General features: G+C 45.3%; 1 pseudogene; it reads left to right on the top strand.

Moving 5' to 3' along the window:
- LOC102829965 overlaps nucleotides 1-3,839 on the top strand; it is a 10,932-nt pseudogene extending 7,093 nt beyond the window's left edge.
- Nucleotides 3,840-10,254: the final 6,415 nt, after the last annotated feature.

The following is a 10,254-nucleotide window of genomic DNA, read 5'->3' as shown; positions in this document are numbered from 1 at the left end:
AGGATGTTAGATTATCAAGACAATTTGTGATGTATGTTTTAGAAATTTGTTCCTATAAATCATTTTGTACTGTTTTGAATGATTAATCACATTTCACTTCTGTACCATGTCTTAATAATCCCCTCCTTCCTTTGTGTAAGGTCCCTCCCTGAAATAAAAGACGGACGCAGACTGAAGCCCGCATGCATTACTGCTTGCAGGGGCATGGAGAGTCTGTCTGCTGGTTTTGCATCCACTCTGGTCTCCGAGAGTTTCTTTTCTCTCTAGCCTCTCCAGAAATCCCACCTAGAGTTAGTTTTATGTGCAATGTCTGCCACCGAGCAGTCTGTCTGGCAGCTTGCATCAAACCCGTGTGTCTGTCTTCTTTGTGTCTGTTTTTTCTCTCTCTCTATCATCACCAGACACCCCACCTTCATGTACTCACCCCCTTGTTGAGGCCAGACCCCGGCAGAGAGATAGCTGAACAAACCCAGGATTAAAAGGAGACAGAATGGTGACCTGTGCCAGCTGACCAGGTATGTGGCCTTCTTAAACTTTTGTGAGTGGCTTCACAAACAAGACAACATATTGGTACTGCAGAAACATACCAGTGGCTCAGAGATAAAAATGCAATTTTTTCTCTAGTTTCCCCACACTCCCCTTGTGACCAGAGGTTAGACTAGCTCCTACCTGCATACACACCAGCAAAGCTCCAGCTCTTCTGGTGGTTAGAGCCACGTGGAGGCAAGCTTCATTGGAGTGAGTGGGAAGCTATCCACACCAACCTGGTGAGCCCTGCTGCAAACCTGCCAGCCCTTGCCAGCCATGGATGAGCTCTCACTCGGAGAAGCAGCTGAACAGATAAGTTGGGCAGAGGGGAAGCAGGTGAACTGTGCTGTCAGGCAGGGCGGGACCATCTTGAACTTTGTTGGGTGGCTTTGAAGGCAGAGAGCATTTGGTGGTGCAGAGATATGTTGCTGTTGTTATGTGCTGTGGAGTTTGTTCCGACTCATAGCGACCCTGCATGGGGTTTCCAAGGCTGTAAATCTTTATGGGAGCAGAAAGCCTTATCTTTCTCCCGCAGAACAGCTGGTAGTTTCTAACGGCTGACCTTGTGGTTTGCAGCCCGATTTGTAACCACTACAATACATGCCACTTATTGGCAAAGAGAAAAGTGCAATTTTTTTTTTTTCTTATACCCCACTGTACCCTGCTGACTAGAGGTATGGCCAGAGCACACATGTGTACAATCCCAGCAAAGTTCCTGCTCTCTATGCAGTTGGAGCCACATAAAAGTAGGCTGGGAGCTAGCAGCACCAATGCCAGCCCCTGGTATCAGTTGCGGCCGGCTCCAGACCTACAGAGCTGGTTCTGGCCAGCCTCAGACTAGCAGGGCCTCTCACCATAGGCTGTCCACTGGGGTGGAAATACCCTGATCCCCCATCTGCTTTGGGATCTGCATGAAGTACTTCCAGATTGGGTGCCCAGACAGATAACACTTAACTCTACAGGAACTCTGTCTAGGGCCAGAGTGTCATTGTCCCACCCACCACATGAGGTCCTTGGTTGGCAGGAGAACCCAGAATTTTATCCTCCCTGGGTCTGACCTCTGTTCTGGTTTTTTTTCCTTTCATTGTTTTTGTTTGTTTGTATTTTCTTCCTCTTCCTCTTCTCTTTATCTAACCTGCATTTTACCCCTTCTATCTCTGCTTTCATTTTTGCTTCCTTTTTCTGCTTCTTTCCCAACCATTCCTTCTTCTTTTTTTTTTCCTCTTGGTTTTTCTTTACTACTCTAGTCTGTTTCTCTTTTACTCATCACTCTCCTTAACTGTCCTGATGCAGCACTGTAGGACACTTGCACTGGACAGCAAGATCAGCTTGAAAAACAAGGGTGGTGGTTCAAACTCACCAGCTGCTCCTCAGAAACCCTATACAGGGTCACTATGAGTCAAAACTGACTCACCAGCACTTAACAACAGTTCTGTAATTGTGTTTAGTTCTTTCATTCTTTTATTTTCTCTCGTGTTTCTCTTCCATGTTTGTTTGTTTGTTTTCTATTCTCCCCCTTTTCTCTTTTTGTTTTTTGTATTCTTTTCCTAGCTGTTGCCTGCTCTTTAAAATTTTTCTTTCTTGACTATTTTCCTTTTTTGTGGTTATTTGGTTGTTTGTTTCCTTGTTTTCCTTCCCTCTTGTGTTTGTTTTCTCTTCTTGCCACACCCAACAGAGAATGACAACAATACCCATACAGCTTAGCCACAATCGTACCCTCTACGATGCCACCAACTAGGCAGTGGACAATACCAGCTGCTATACATCTAAACTGAACTGCCAAATGACAAACAGAGAGTGGTGCACGCACTTCCATTCCTGAATCTCATCCACCAGGAAGCAATTGTGCCTAAGAACACACCAATATGGTCATCAAGCTAATGCAAGTACAACACCACCACAATGTCTTGGAAGCAACAGACAATTTCTATTCACATGAAAAAACAAGGTGGAGTAGCTCAAACAAGTGACCAAGAGACAGCTAGGAAATGTGTTTGAGGGGAAACAGCATTGAAACAACCTGAGAATTGATTCAAGAGAATGATGTTTAAGTCTGAATGAATTACAGAAAAGACAAGGACAACAAGAAGGAATTCAGGAAAGCGCTACAGGAACAAACAAACAAAATAGATACAGGATTGGAGACAATTAAAAAAAAAAAAACAAAAACCTGCAAATATGAAATCCAGAAATTTAATACTAAGATTTTAGAGAATCACTGAAAGACAGGAAGTCGATTTCAATCAATGAAGCCGGAATTCACGAGCTTAAAGATGAATTTTCAATAGTAGTAAGCTAGAAGAACTGTCAGAAAAAAAGAACGAAAAAATCTGAAGAAAGCCTAAGGTTCATGCGGGACAACATAAAGAGGAATCACTTGCATGATTGAATTCCGTAACAAGAAGCGACAAAGAAAAGCACAGAGAAGAGAGTTGAAGAGTTATTGGAAGAAATTTTCCCAAACTTCATGAAAGATGAGAAGATAAGCATTCAAGAAGTTGAATGAACCCCAAACAGGATACACCTGGAAAGAAAATCACTAAGACATATCATCTCCAAACTTTCCAAAATCAGACAAGGAAAGAATCTTGAGAGCAGTTCAGGGAAAATGAAAAGTGACCTACAAGGGAGAACCAGTAAGACTAAGCTCTGATTTCTCAATAGAAACCACGCAGGCAAAAAGGCAACGGCGGGCCTTTCACGGGTGGCGGCGATCACGGAGCTAACGCCATGAAGGCCTCGGACACACTTCACTAGGACACACTAGGCGCTGCCTACCAACCTCCCGCTCCCACAAGTGTAAGACACCACCACTTTACCGGATGTGTCTCTTCGCTCCTAACCGCGTCGTCGCCAAGTCCCACTTCTGGTACTCTATGTTACAGCTGAAGAAAATGAAGAAGTCTTCTGGGGAGATCATGTACTGTGGGCAGGTGTTCCAGAAGTCCCCACTGTGGGTGAAGAACTTCAGCATCTGACTGCGCTACGACTCCCGAAGTGGGACTCACAACATGTCCCGGGAGTACAAGGACCTGACCACTAAGGGTGCGGTCACCCAGTGCTACTGAGACATGGGCGCTCGCCACCGCGCCTGCGCCCATTCTACTCAGATCATGAAAGTGAAGGAGATTGCAGCCAGCTAGTACCGCAGGCCTGCGGTCAAGCAGTTCCATGACTCCAAGATCAAGTTCCCGCTGTCCCCACTGGGTCCTGCGTCGCCTCACTTCACCACCAAACGGCCCAACACCTTCTTCCAGTCACAGCCCTTACCCCCACTCCCGGTCTGCCCAATAAACGCCTCTGGGGAATGACAGGTGGGAAAAAGCAATGGGAAGACATATACAAAACTCTGAAAGTAAAAAAAAAAAGCCAACCAGGAATCATGTACCCCTTGAAATTGTGCTTCAAATATGACAGCAAGATTAGAACATTTCCAGATAAACAGAAATTAAAGGGATTTATAACAACCAGACGGGAGAAAGATGAGGCTTTCTGCTCCTGTAAAGATTTACAGCCTTGGAAACCCTGTTCAGGGTCGCTATGGGTCGGAACCGACTCGACGGCACTTAACAACTACATAACAAACCAGACTAACTTACAAAAAATATTAAAGGGGGTTCTAAAGACTGAGAACCAACAACAGCAGACATCCAACTGGGATTGTCATGTATGGCAACCCCGCCAAGACTTCAGTCCAAATATAGAAGTACCCAGAGGAAAACAAATCTTCAAGACTGATAATAGAGAACCAGAGACATCAATTTATAATGAAGACAGCTACAAAATAAAAGGAGGGAAAAGTGTAATTACAGAACTTCTAAATGGTGAGGACATTAAGTAGATGTCAAGATAAAAAAGATTGTTTTAGAAGACCATGAGTGGAATGTGGGACCCTATCCAGAGAAGCAGCCACACCAGAGATGGATGCAGAGATGAGGCCATAGAGAGATAGAGCAGCTGAGGACTCTAGACTCATGGAAAGAGAAAGGCTGTGTGCTGGTGGCCAGGAGGCAGGCTTGCAGAATGTGCCCTTGGGTTGTTTAAATTATTATATATTCCTGCGTGGTTTTGTGCACATAAAAAACAAACAGTTGAAATAGAAGCAAATACAGTTAAATGGTGATGCATGGAGGGGATTGTAATCATTGCAATGAGACAAAATAAAATAGGATGAGTGCAAAACTGATGTTCTCCCATGTGAACTATCACTCAGTTCACAATAAAAGCTTTAAAAAAAAAAAAAATACTGTATAGTGCTTCCTCTGCTTGGTTTATATCCACAAGAAATCAGAGCCATGACATGAGTAGATATATGCACACCCACCTTCTCCGCAGCACTCTTCACAATAGCAAAAAGACAGAGACAGCCCAAATGCTCATCAATGAAGGATGGGTAAACAAGCTTTGGCACATGCACACAATGGAATACTATGCTGTGTTGAAGAATAAGAATGAATCTGTGAAACGCCTCATAACGTGAATGAACCTGGAGGACATTATGCTGAGTGAAATTAGTCAATCACAAAAGGACAAATATTGTAGGAGACCACTATTATTAAAACTCAACAAAAGGTTTTCATGCTAAAAGAACTATTCTATGATGATTCCATTCTATGATGGAGTCCTGGTCTGGGGCGGCGGATTAATGCACTGGACTGCAAGGTTGATTTGAACTGCAAGGTTGGTGGTTCCAGCTCATCAGCTGCTCCTCAGAAACCCTATACAGGGTTGCTATGAGTCAGAACCAACTCAACGACACTTAACAACACAACAGCAATGGTGGTGACTGGGGGTGGAAGGAAAGGGAGAGCAATTCACTCGTTAGAGGATTGTTGTTGTTGTTGTTAAGTGCCATCGAGTCAGTTCCGACTCATAACGACCTTGAACAGGGTTTCCAAGGCTGCAAATCTTTACGGGAGCAGAAAGCCTCATCTTTCTCCTGCGGAGCAGCTGGTAGTTTCGAACTGCTGACCTTACGGTTCACAGCCCGATTCGTAACCACTACACTACCAGAGTTCCTTTCTCTGCTCTTGAGGATAGGCACACATTAACTCAGGTGACAGAGATGACAACATACAAAAATGGGGCGGTTGGCAGAAGAATGATGAAGACAGGTGAAGACACAGGGAGGTTTGCAAGGGTTAAAGGGGATATTGGTAAATACTGCTATATATATGCAATCCTGGAACAATAGTATTCTGTGGGCCGATAAATGGACAAATACACAGGCTGAAGGGTATGCGAAGGAGAGTGGGAGTATCCCCACAAATATATAAGGATTTGAAAGAAGATATTTGTACGTGGTTATTTACCTTTGCTGCAAGTATACCAATGAAGGTGATGAAGCATACAGGGACAAAACAATGAAACATCTTAGATATTATCAAACATCTGAAGTTAGTGAATTGCTGGGCCTGGGTTAAGGACCATAGTCTCAGGGGACATCATGGTCAATTGGCAGAGCATAATCCACAAAGACAATGGTCTATAGCCTACTGTGGTGAATAGCGATTAGCTCTTAAAAGCTCATGAGTGGCCATTAAGGTGCAACTCTTAGTCTTTCCATGTGCATTAGAAAGAAGAGTGATAAAAATGTGAAGATACTTGGAGTCAACTAGTCCAATGGACCAACGGTGCAGGTGACCATCAGTCACTGTGATTCTGAGACCAGAACTCGATGGTGCCCAGGTACCACTTACCAACTGCTCTGAAAGGGAGCACCTGAGAAGGTCCCTGACAGAGTGGGAGAAAATGCAGAACTCAACTCAAAATTATTTTTAGAAGACTAAATTTATTGGTCATAAACAATGGCCTTGACCACCCCTCAAGTCTGGAATGGAACTCTCCCTTGTAGCCCGGTTTTCAGACAAGCAGTAGATGGATATAGAGGGAGAACACCAACACTACCAGCGTATTTTCACCATGGAGTGGTCAGTCATTCAAGATCAAAAGGGCAGCATCCACATAAAACAAAGTTGAGAAGGTCAGGGAAGGAGCTTGGAATGGAAATAAGAGCCACAGGGAGGAAGTGGAGAAACTGGTGTTGCATGGAGGGGACAGCAATCAATGAGACGGAAACCAAGTGTAGGATTTGTTGAAGGTAAAACTGATGATCTTTTCTATACATCTTCACTCAATTCACAATAAAAGTTATTATTTTTTTAAATCAGGAAAGCTGTGTGCCAGGGTTGTATTCTTTCACCATACTTACTCAATCTGTAGGCTGAGCAAATAATCTGAGAAGGTGGGTTCTATGAAGAAAAGCACGGATTGGAGGGAGATGCATTAACAACCTGAGACATGCAAGTGCTACAACCTTGCTTGCTGAAAGCAGAGAGAATGTAAAATAGTTACTGATGAAGAGATCAAAGACCACAGCCTTCAGTGTGGACTGCACGTCAATGTAAAGAAAACAGAAATCCTCACAATTGGACCAACAAGTACAAAACCAACAAGTTTTCCCTGGTCCCTCTCACTCTCAGAGTGTCTAAAGAACTAGTTCCACTGAGTCACTGCATCTCAATCACACATGAGCAATAAGCATTCACTCAGAAGTTCTTTATTACAAAGTGAAAGTACACTTCAAAGAGAAAAGCAGGTCTGTTTCCATGAGTGGGGAAGACACTGTGAGATCGGCGTGCACTGGGGCTTATAAAGGTATGGGGTCTCCTCCTCCAAGAGTGGGCTAATACAGATTGATTAGGAGGCGTGGTATGTTGCATATTCATCTGATTTTTAGTAAAGGGGCGTAGGTTTCTTAGAAATGGATGTTGGCCGCACTTGTCAGCTCTAGGTACTGTTTTTATAAGCCATTTACCAGATTTTTCCTCTTTGCCACCAGTTGCTTTTCTCTACTGGAATTTCAGATCCTGATTTCTTTCTCCAGGTTGTTCCTTTCAATGTTACTATTCTTGTTGAACTAGAGATGTATCCCCTCTTTTTTGATCCCTGTCTAGTCAGTGAGGGCTCGGGGCCAAGGGGCAGATATGAAGCCAGGGTAAGAGAGGCCTAGGGTCCTGGGGTCCTAATCTGTCCCTGACATCATGATGAATGGAGAAAAGATTGAAGTTGTCAAAGGCTTCATTTTACCTGGATCCCCAATAACCACTCATGGAAGTGGCAATCGAGAAATCAAATCACATACTGCATTAGGCAAATCTGCTGCACAAGACCTCTTTAAAGTGTTGAAGAGCAAAAATATCAGTTTGAGGACTATGGTGCGCCTGACCCAAGCCATGGTATTTCCAATAGCCTCTTATGCATGTGAAGGTTGGGCAGTGAATAAGGAAGACCATAGAAGAACTGATGTTTTTGAGTTATGTTGTTGGAGAAGAATATTGAAAGTGCCATGGATTGCCAAAAGACAACAAATCTGCCTTGGAAGACGTACCGCCAGATGCTCCTTACAGGCCAAGATTTTAAGACTTGCTCTCTCCTACTTAGGACATGTGATCAGGAGGGACCAGTCCCTGGAGAAGGACATCAGGCTTGGTAAAGTGGAGGGTCAGCCAAGAAAAGGAAGACCCCCGATGAGATGGATCGGCACGGTGGCAGCAGCCATGGGCTCCAGCCTAACTTTGTGAGGTTGGCACAGGACCAGGTAGAGTTTCATTGTGAGCGGAGCCAACTGATGTCAACTAACAGCAATAGGCCTGCGTACTCATGGGTCGAAAGTGAGAGCCTTCAGGCTGAGGTTTGTGGACTAGTGGTGTGTCCTGTAGGTTTCTGTCAGCAATCCTAAAAGTGCTTTGTAAGATTGACCAAACAGAGAGAGGGGGCTGCCTGTGGGCACAGCTGAAGGGAGGCTGTCCTCGTTGCAACACCTGTGCCCTATGCCTGTCAGACCCTGCATGGTGAATTGGTGACGAGTCAGTTCTGCCGACTCCTAGCCACCCTGTATAGGGTTTTCAAGGAGTGAGCTTGAACCCCTTGACCTGGTGGTGCAAGCCAACTTTGCAGTCCAGTGCATTAACCCACAGAGCCACCATAGTGACCTGTTAATTCCCTTAGAAGGCCCATAACTGTGGGTCTCTTGTCTTAGTTCTGTGTGGATTATTGAGCCGGGCAGTAAGAGGGCTATGGGAGGGAGGCTTTGGTGTGTGTGTGTGTGTTTGTTTTTGTTTTTGCAGGGTGTAAGATGTGGGAAGGGCAGGCTCTTTCTGGAGGCTCTGGGGAGGGTCATTCCATGTCTCTCCCAGCATTCCTGGACTATGGACAGCAACTGTCTGACCTCTGCATCCACTGTTACAGGGCGCTCTGCCTTTGAGCTCATCATTTGCCTCCTCGTAAGAATCCATGAGGTTACATTGCAGACCACCTGGATCATAACTGCCTTCGAGAGAAACAAAACCAGATTGTAGAGATTAGGAGAGCCCAAGTGCAGGTCAGACGGACCAAGGTCAGAGGGCAGCTGGAGAAGGCAGGATCCCAAGTCAGGGCACAGAGCAAGACCTCGGCGTTGGAGCATGTGACAGGTGTGCGGCAGAACCAGCGACATGGGCCACATTGCCGGGTGACAGGAACAGCGTGCAGGACCTTGAGTAGGCATCCTGTTTTCCAGGCACACTCAGCTGGCAAACACCCAACAGACCAGGCAAGCCACTGGCTCAGGTTCAAAGAACTGCAGGTTGGAGGACGACTCAGACGCGTGATCCAGAACGAGGGAAAGTCTTTCCGGTATATCCATTACATTGGGAGCAGGCCACCCCCACAAGGAAACAGCCTTTGGCTGCTCATAGCCAATCATCATAGATCTAACTATCAACTGCCAAACAACTGGGAATCCCGGCGCAGTCACGTTGACACAGTAGGTTCTAACCCATTGTAACCCTGTATAGGGTTTCCTAGGAGTGGCTGGTGAACTTGAACCGCTGACGTTGCGGTTCAAAATGACCTTGCAGTCCAGCGCATTAGCCCACAGCACCACACCAGGAGTCCTATCACACTAACCCAGGGCGATTTCTCATCTCTAGAGGTGTAATTTAGTTCCACCTTTTCCCAAATCAGAAGACACTTCCAGGTGCCAGGGATTAGGACGTGGGCATCTTTGGAGGAGGGGGCACTCATCAGTCAGCCTTCCCTGCTGCTGTTTACAAATACAATTGTTCCTACACCAAACTTGCAAACTTGCTGACTGGCTCACTAGATCTAGAAGTGTTTCATCTTGTTTTGTGCCTTCTTTGGGAATAAACAAAGTTTTAGTTCTTCTGTTCCGACATGTATGCCTTTCTTTTCTCTTTATAGTTTTGTTACACTTTTATAATTTTATCACATGGCTGATACTTTCCAACATAATGCTGAAAAGGGGTGAAGACTCCCGGCACCCTTCACCCTTCACTTCTCACCTTTAGGAGAAAGCAGCCAGTCGATTGCTCTGAAATCTGATATTAGCTGTAGGAGGGTTGGGTGGTTGTTTGCCAGCTTAAGGAAATTGCCTGCTGTTCCTAAAATTGTACTTTCTGAGCACCTCCAGACTGAGTTTGGTTATGACACTTACTGAGCAGCCCGGTTATGAGGTGAGGTGTACGCCTTCCAGGTGCTAACAGAAAGGTTGGTGAGTTAACCATGGAAGAAAGACCAGGAGCCCTACTTCTGAAAGGTCACCATTAGACACACTATGGAGTCCAGTTCTCCCCCGACACACACCGAGGTGCCGCGAGTCAGAGTTAACTGTATGGCCACTGGACTATAGCCTGGACTGACCCCTAAGGTCATGGCCTATTGCAC

This window comes from Chrysochloris asiatica, unplaced genomic scaffold (genome assembly GCF_000296735.1).
Source record: "Chrysochloris asiatica unplaced genomic scaffold, ChrAsi1.0 scaffold00056, whole genome shotgun sequence".
Lineage (NCBI taxonomy): Eukaryota > Metazoa > Chordata > Mammalia > Afrosoricida > Chrysochloridae > Chrysochloris > Chrysochloris asiatica.
The sequence above is the reverse complement of the archived record's forward strand: the minus strand, read 5'-3'. Positions and strand labels throughout refer to the sequence as shown.